Genomic DNA, 7,588 nt, shown 5'->3' on the forward strand with positions numbered 1-7,588 from the left:
CCGCAGCCTCGACCTGCTGGGCTCCGGCAATCCTTCCACCTCAGCCTTCCGAGTGGCTGGAACTACAGGTGCGCGCTACCACACCCAGCTTTTTTGATTTATTGTAGAGATGAGGTCTCACCAAATTGCCCAGGTGGGTATCAAACCCGCGGGCTCAGGCAATCCACTCACCTCAGCCTCCCAAGGTGCGGGATTACAGGCTGAGCCACCAAGCCCGGCTCGAGATTTTAAATTTCTAAATGTCAGAGCCTTTTCCCAGAGAGCACTGTTATTGATTTCAAGTTTAATTATACTGCAGAGAGCATTGCTCTTTATTCTTTTAAATTGGTTGAGACTTATGTCTCAGCCTACAGTCTTTCTTGGTGAATGGCCCATCAACATTTGAAAATAACACATCTGGGTAGTTCTACACAAGTCAGTCAGGTCCAGTTGGGTGGCAGTATGACCTGGGTCTTCTACATTCTATAAGTTATCTGTCTAGTTACTCTACTGATGACTGAGTGATAACCGTGGGCTTATCTCTTTCCTGTTTTAGTTCAATCCATTTTTTGTTTTATGCATTTGGCAGCTCCACTGGGGCATATGCCCACTTAGGACTGCTGTGTCTTCACCATGCCATGGTACTGATTTTTTTTTTGAGTTGGAGTCTCACTCTGTCACCCAGATTAAGAGTGCAGCGGCATGTTCATGGCCACCACAGCCTCGACCTGCTGGGCTCAGGTGATCCTTCCGCCTCAGCCTCCCAAGTACCTACTGGAACTATAGGCACGAGCCACCACGCCCGGCTAATTTTTTTGCTTTATTGTAGAAGGGGCCTCACCAAGTTGCCCAGGCTGGTCTCAAACCCCTAGTCTCAGGCAATCTTCTCACCCTGGCTTTCCAAAGTACTGGGATCACAGGCTTAAGCCACTACACCCGGCAGCAACGGCACTTTAAGCCCTGATAATCACCCTTCTTCTGAAGCCTACTTTGTCTGATAAACAGCCTCTTCAGCTTCATTTGATTAGTACATGGGTGATATATCCATTTCCATCTTCTTATTTCTAAGCCATAGCTTTATATTTAAGAATTATAAGCCGGGCTCGGTGGCTCAGCCTGTAATCCCGCGCCTTTGGGAAGCTGAGGTGAGTGGATGCCCTGAGCCCACGGGTTCGAGACCCGCCTGGGCAGCGAGACCTCATCTCTACAATAAATCAAAAAATCAGCCGGGCATGATAGCGCATGCCTGTAATTCCGGCTACTCGGAAGGCTGAGGCGGAAGGATCACCGGAGCTCAGCAGGTGGAGGTTGCGATGGCCGGGAGCGGCCACTGCACTCCTGTCTGGGAGACAGAGTGAGACTCCAACTCAAAAAAAAAAAAAAGAATTATGTTGTAGGGCAGGCGCAGTGGCTCAAGCCTGTAATCCCAGCACTTTGGGAGGCCAAGGCGAGAGGACTGCCTGAGTCCACAAGTTTAAGACCAGAGGGCAACATGGTGAGACCTTGTCTCTACAATAAATCAAAAACTTAGCCGGGTGTGGTGGCACACACCTGTAGCTCTGGCTACTTGGAAGGCTGGAAGGCTGAGGTGGAAGGATCACCGGAGCCCAGCAGGTCAACACTGGGGTAGCCGTGAGTATGTCACTGCACTCCAGCCTGGGCAACGGAGAGAGACTCCAACTCAAAAAAAAAAAATGATTTTTCATCTTCATGTTGGTTTACATTTCTCTTGACAGCCCGTGGCCTCATATGTGGTCTGTGTGTGGACATTTTGATAATTTTTAACTTTCTGCAATAGATTTGTGTATATTTTATGGTAATATAAGGTAAAAGAAACTAATACTTACATAGATTTTTTTGCATCCGTGACCTTAACTAGACATCATACACTTGACTCTTGCTATTGTTAATACAATTTAACAATCTCTTCCTTTAAGTGGGATATTTACACCCATCAGTGAAATCACTAATATAGTTGCATTTAAAACCATCATCAAATGCTGTTTTCCATCTGTCCTATGTGTTGGTTTCATTTTTCCTGCCTTCTTTAGACTGATAACATTTTATGATTGTACCTATCTCCACTGCTGGCTTATACCTGTATCTCTTTATAAGAATCTTCTAGTGGATGCTCTAGGGTTTACAAAACAGCCTTAATAGTCTTAAAGTTTTTAACTTAATACCGTCTACCTTCAAATAAAATTATAGCATCTCACATGTTAGTTTAATAATCTTAAAATACAGGTGACCCCTGAACAACATGGGTTTGAACTGCACAAATGCACTTATACGTAGTACTTTCCAATAAATATATAGGGAAACTTTCTGGAAAGTTTCAACAATTTCAAAAAAAAATTATAATTAATACTTGAGCTCTGTAGCCTAGAAACATCAAACAAAATTAAGAGTTTTAGGTCACATACAAATCTATTACAGAAAGTTAAAAATTATCAAAATGTCCACACACAGACCATACCATGAGGCCACAGGCTGTCAAGAGAAATGTAAACCAACATGAAATGAAGATGCTGCATGAAGTCACAACTGCATAGAATTTAACTACAGTATACACTGCAGCACTGTAATAACTTCAGTGCCCCCCCCTGCGGCTACTGCAGTGAGCTCAAGTGCTCTGAGTTTTTCCACTTAAAACACCACGTGGCCGGGCTCGGTGGCTCAGCCTGTAATCCTGCGCCTTTGGGAGGCTGAGGTGAGCCCGCGGGTTCGAGACCCACCTGGGCAGCGAGACCTCATCTCTACAATAAATCAAAAAATTAGCTGGGCGTGGTAACACATGCCTGTAATTCCGGCTACTCGGAAAGCTGATGCGGAAGGATTGCCAGAGCCCAGCAGGCGAGTCTGCGGTGGCCGGAAGCGGTCACTGCACTCCAGTCTGGGCGACCGAGTGAGACTCTAACTCAAAAAAAACAAACAAACAAAAAAAACAAACCACACATCACATGATACTCATCGCCAAACAGCTCATCTCTCTAGTAAATTGCATTTTGCACTGAAAAGTGATCTCTTGGGTGCTTGCGTATTTTTCATCATTTTTAGTGCAAACCATAAACCCTGTGTAATACCCAACAAACTGCCATCAGTGATGGTGGAAGAGCTCCCAAGAAGCAGAGGAAAAGTATGACATTACAAGAAAAGGTTGAACTGCTGGATACTGTAGATTGAGGTCTGTAGCTGTGGTTGCATCATTTCAACATAAATTAATCCAGTGTGAGTATCACAGTTTAAAAAAATAAGGAAAAGTGCAAAGCCATCACTGCAGCTAAGCCAGCATGCACAAAAAGTCTTGCATCTTGCATTTTTTGCAAAATATGATTTTGCCTCATATTTAAAATGCAGCTTTTACATGTGGGCAGGATTACTATAAGAAAGGCATACCAGCCGGGTTCGGTGGTTCAGCCTGTAATCCTGCGCCTTGGGAGGCTGAGGTGAGTGAATTGCCTGAGCCCGTGGGTTCGAGACCCGCCTGGGCAACTTGGCAAGACCTCATCTCTACAACAAATAAAAAAAAAAATTGGCCGGGTGTGGTAGCACGCGCCTGTAATTCCAGCTACTTAGAAGGCTGAGGCGGAAGGATCACCGGAGCCCAGCAAGTCGATGCTGCGGTGGCCGGGAGCGGCCACTTCACTCCAGTCTGGGCAATGGAGTGAGACTCCAACTCAATAAAAAAAGAAAGGCATACAACCTGAAGGTTCTAATATGATCTGAGAAAAAAGCAAAGTCATTTTATGAAAGCTTAAAGCAAAAGGAAGGTAAAGGATCTAAGCTGGAGAACTTAATGCCAGCAAAGGATGGCTTGATGATTTTAGAGTAGGTTTGACTTAAAACATCTCAAGACGACAGAAGAAGCAGCTTTTGCCAACCCAGAGGCAGCAGACTTTCCAGACACCATTAAGAAAACTGTTGAAGACAAAGAAAATCTTCCTGACAGGTCTTTAACAGATGAAAATACCCCATTCTGCAAAGAAAAAAAAAAAAGCCACGAAGGACGTTTATTGGTAAGAAGGAGACGCACCGGAATTTAAGGTAGGAAGGAACAGGCTAACCCTCATTTCCATCCACACCCGCAGTCAGGTTTATGATCAAGGCTACCTTCGCCTATAAAGCTGCTAAGCCCTGAGCCTTGAAGGGAAAAGAGAAACACCAGCCGCCAGCTCAATTGTATAGGATGCAGATGATGAAAATTCTTCTGGATTGGCTCCATTGCTGCAGTGTTCTTTTTTTTTTTGAGTTGGAGTCTCACTCCATCGCCCAGACTGGAGTGCAGTGGCCGCTTCCGGCCACCGCAGCCTCGGCCTGCTGGGCTCCAGAGATCCTTCCTCCTCAGCCTTCCGAGTAGCCGGCTGCAGTGTTCTTAAAGTCAGGAAGTACTTTGCAATAACAGACTGTCTTTTAAAAAAAAATTTTTTTTTTAAAGTCTCACTCTGTAGCCCAGGCTGGAGTGCAATGGCACAATTCCATCTACCACAGCCTCAGCCTGCTGGGCTTAGGTGATCCTTCTGCCTCAGTCTTCCAAGTAGCTGGAACTACAGGCGCACATCACACAACACCTGGTGCTAAAATTAGTCTGATATTAGACAATGCCCCCAGTCATCCATAACCCCATGAGTTCAATGTCCAGGATGTCAAAGTGGTCAACTTGCCCCTAACACAATGTTTCTAGATCAGCCTCTCGTGTAAAAACCTGTATGACTCATCACAAAAGGTTTTCTATGGAAATAATTATCAATACTATGGAAGAGGACCTTGATGGTGTATCATGAAAGTCTGGAAGGATCACACCACTGAAGAGGGCATTGTTATAGAGAAAGCCATGAAAGCCATCAACTCTGAAACAAATTTCTGCTGGGGAAAACTGTGAAGGTGTTGTGTATGAATGCATAAGATTTATGACAGAACCCATCAAGGAAATAATGAAACAGATTGTGCATATGGCAAAAAAGGTGGTGCAAGAAGGGTTACAAGACACAGACCTTGGCCGGGCTCAGTGGCTCAGTCTGTAATCCCGCACTTTCGGAGGCTGAGGTGAGTAGTTTGCCTGAGCCCACGGGTTTGAGACCCGCCTGGGCAACTTGGTGAGACCTCATCTCCACAATAAATAAAAAAAAAATTAGCCGGGTGTGGTAGCGCGCACCTGTAGTTCTGGCTACTCAGAAGGCTGAGGCGGAAGGATCGCTGGAGCCCAGCAGGTCGAGGCTGCAGTGGCCAGGAGCGGCCACTGCACTCCGCTCTGGGTGACAGAGTAAGACTCCAACTCAAAAAAAAAAAAAAGACACAGATTGTGGAAAAACTCAAAGACTAACAGACACCACACCAGAGGAATTACCAAAAGATGACTTCATGGAGAGGAGTGCTTCCGAAGGAATGCCAGATGAGGAGGAGGAGGAAGCCATAGAAGCAGCAGTGCCAGAACACATCCCGACACCACACAACTTGGCAGAAGGGTTTCCGTTACTCAGGACTGCTTTTGACTTGTCTGACTACACAGGCCCTAAAACTAAAGCACATGGTGAAAGAAGGCCCCATACTGCATAAAAACACTTAGAAGCATGAAAGGGTGGAAGTCAGAAACCATTATGGATTTCCACAAAGTTCCCCAGAGCGTGCCGTCCCTGTCCTCCTCGGTCTAGTCAGCATGGAGGTGACAGTGAAGACCCACTCCACTTAATAAAAAGGAAATAGATTTTATTTTCTTTATAACTTTCTTAATAGCATTTTCTTCTCTTTAGCTCACTTCACTGTGAGACGACAATACATAATACACGTAACACAAAACACCATTTATGTTATCGGTAAGGCTTCCAGTCAGTAGCGCAGTTTTGGCTGCGCAGGAGTCAGTGCCCTCACCCCAGTGCTGTTCACGGGCCAACTGCATGCTGTTCCCTCCCACCCTCGCCATCACAGTTGTCTAGCATTTCTACATTTTTTTTTGAGTTGGAGTGCAGTGGCATGCTCACTGCCACCGCAGCCTCAGCCTGCTGGGCTCAGGCGATCCTTCTGCCTCAGTCTTCCAAGTAGCTGGAACTGCAGGCACGCACCACCACATCTGGCTAATTTTTTGATTAATGTAGAAATGAGGTCTCACCAAGTCACCTCGGCCTCCTAAAGTGCTGGGATTACAGGCTTGAGCCACTGTGCCTGGCTATACTTCTACATTTTTTGAGGTATCTATCTGGTCTCTGTGCCTACTTCCTTTGAGGAAACTTCAAAGATTCTAGGAACTTCTGGGTTGGGAGGCCCATCTTTGCTGTCTGTGAGCCCCAGTTTGTGCTAAGAGGTGACAAGTCAGGATGAAGGCTGACTGGCAGGAAGGCTGCCAGCAGTTAGAGGACTGGGTCAGAGTCATTCTCATGGGAGCTGCATCTAATCACACCCATGTGATAAAATCCTGATAGTAACTGTCAACACCAAGGCTTGGGGATTTCCTGGCTAGTGAAAATGTCAATTTGTCAGGGAAATGACTCCATCCACAAAAGGCATGGTCGCTCTTATCTGAGACCCCTCATCCCCCTCAGCACGCCCCATGTGTCTCATTTGACTGGTGTGATTTATATACTTTATGATAAAACTGTCATTTTAGGTATAGTGCTCTCCCGAGCTCTGTGAGTTGTTGTAGAAAATTATCAAACTTGAGGAGGCACCACAGGAACCCCTCCCCAAATTTATAGCCAGTTGGTCAGAGTGCAAGTGGAATGCCCCAAACTTACAGCTGACATCGGAAATGAGAGCAGTCTTCCTGGGGAATGGTACCCCTAAACCACACAGCTAGCCATATGAGAGCTACAGTGCAGTGCAGACATCATACTTCTTCTGCCTGAAGAACTTCCTGCATCTCACATGGCAGATCTATTGGCAATGAACTCTGAAGTTTTTGTCTGAAAAAGTCTTTATTCTGGAAAAATATTTCCACTGGGTATAGAGTTCTGGTTTGAAGGAACTGTACTGTTCTTTCAGTCCTTTTAAGATGTTACTCCACTATCTTCTTGCTTTTATAGTTCCGAACAGAAAAGTTTGCTGTGATTCTTTCCCCTTCTATATGAAATGTTTTTTTCCCCTCTGGTTACATTCAAACTTTATCTTTGGTTTGTTCAGCAGTTTGACTATGAAGTACCTAGGTGTTTGGGGTTTTTTGTTTGTATTTATGGTGTTAGAGTCCTCTGAGGTTTACAGACCTCTGGATTTGTCATTTATTACATGAAAAATGATCAATTATGAGCTCTTAATACACTTCCTCTGCCGTATTTTTTCCTAAGGCTCCAATTACATGCACACTAGATCATGTGCTATTGTCCCACAACTACTGGATTCTGTTTTTGTTATAGTTTGTTTTTCTGCGTGTGCTTCATTTTGGACATCTATTGATTTGCCTTCAGTTCAGTGATTCTTTCCTCAGCTGTGATAAGCCAACCTGCTGAAAAGCTCAAATTATTCATCAGTAATTCTTCTTCTTTTTGTTTTTTTTGAGTTGGAGTCTTACTCTGTTGTCCAGGTTGGAATGCAGTGGTATGATTATGGCCACTGCAGCCTCAACCTTAGGTGATCAATCTGCCTCAGCCTTCCAAGTAGCTGGAACTACATGCGTGTAACACCA

The 7,588-nt window shown here is 45.0% G+C and overlaps 1 protein-coding gene across 1 annotated transcript in view; it reads right to left on the minus strand.

Moving 5' to 3' along the window:
- GNB1 (G protein subunit beta 1) overlaps positions 1 to 5,090 on the minus strand; it is a 58,280-nt gene extending 53,190 nt beyond the window's left edge. Inside the window, exon 1 of the mRNA XM_021708585.1 lies at positions 5,036 to 5,090. The gene's annotated coding sequence lies outside the window, so the exon portion shown is untranslated. The remainder of the gene's footprint in view (positions 1 to 5,035) is intronic.
- Between the last annotated feature and the right edge of the window lie 2,498 nt (positions 5,091 to 7,588).

This window comes from Carlito syrichta, unplaced genomic scaffold (genome assembly GCF_000164805.1).
Source record: "Carlito syrichta isolate Samal-C Ts95f unplaced genomic scaffold, Tarsius_syrichta-2.0.1 Scaffold142976, whole genome shotgun sequence".
NCBI classification, from domain to species: Eukaryota; Metazoa; Chordata; class Mammalia; order Primates; family Tarsiidae; genus Carlito; species Carlito syrichta.